This window comes from Colobus angolensis, unplaced genomic scaffold, assembly GCF_000951035.1.
Source record: "Colobus angolensis palliatus isolate OR3802 unplaced genomic scaffold, Cang.pa_1.0 Scaffold10, whole genome shotgun sequence".
NCBI classification, from domain to species: Eukaryota; Metazoa; Chordata; class Mammalia; order Primates; family Cercopithecidae; genus Colobus; species Colobus angolensis.
The window spans coordinates 18,262,417-18,263,236 of record NW_012110919.1 but is presented as its reverse complement, the minus strand read 5'-3'; positions in this window follow the sequence as shown (position 1 = coordinate 18,263,236).

The following is an 820-nucleotide window of genomic DNA, read 5'->3' as shown; positions in this document are numbered from 1 at the left end:
CCATAAGGACAAGGAATGTGTTTTATTCCCCCTCTATCTTCTCATTGCTGTTTCAATATGCTTTGCGCTTAACAGGCCTGCCATAAGTACTTGTTTTTTGGATGGAGAAATGTGAAAATAAATGAGAGAGACGTTGAGCCTGGCTTTAAGGAGAAATTAACATGTTTAGTGTATGAGATTGGGCATCACCGGTAATAATTAGAATGGAAACCACTTGGCAGTTTATCAGAAAAGGCGAGTATTTAGGTGAAGGTGGCAAGGAGGGGGAGAACGGAGAATGGCTTTTAAAGACGAATCAGTCGCTAACTGCTGGGGTAGGGTGGGGGCGGGGAAGAGTTTGGATGTGTTTCAAAGAATTTGGGTTTTTTTAAAACAATTCTTTTGTAAGTTGGTTCTTTACCTAATTGAATTATTTTGGGAACTGTGATTGGTTCCATCTTAAAGATATAGCGGTTTCTGTTACTTCTTTTTTTCTTACATTTTCTAAGCGTCAAAGCTACTGGAACTCCGCTTCCTAAAATGCTAAGGAAAGGGTGTGAAAATGCCAGATGCCGCCGCCAGCACAGGCTCCGCTCCCTGGAAAGCCGATTCCCACTCCCACTCGCCCTTGTGGTGCGGGGAGGGACGCGTAGTTGTGTCCTGCGCTCTGACTGGCTGCGCTGGGACGTGGGGGCGTGTCTCCGGGGGGGGGGTGTCATCTCCCGAGACCTGATTGGCCATGGGCGGCACAGGCTCCGCTCCCTGGAAAGCCGATTCCCACTCCCACTCGCCCTTGTGGTGCGGGGAGGGACGCGTAGTTGTGTCCTGCGTTCTGACTGGC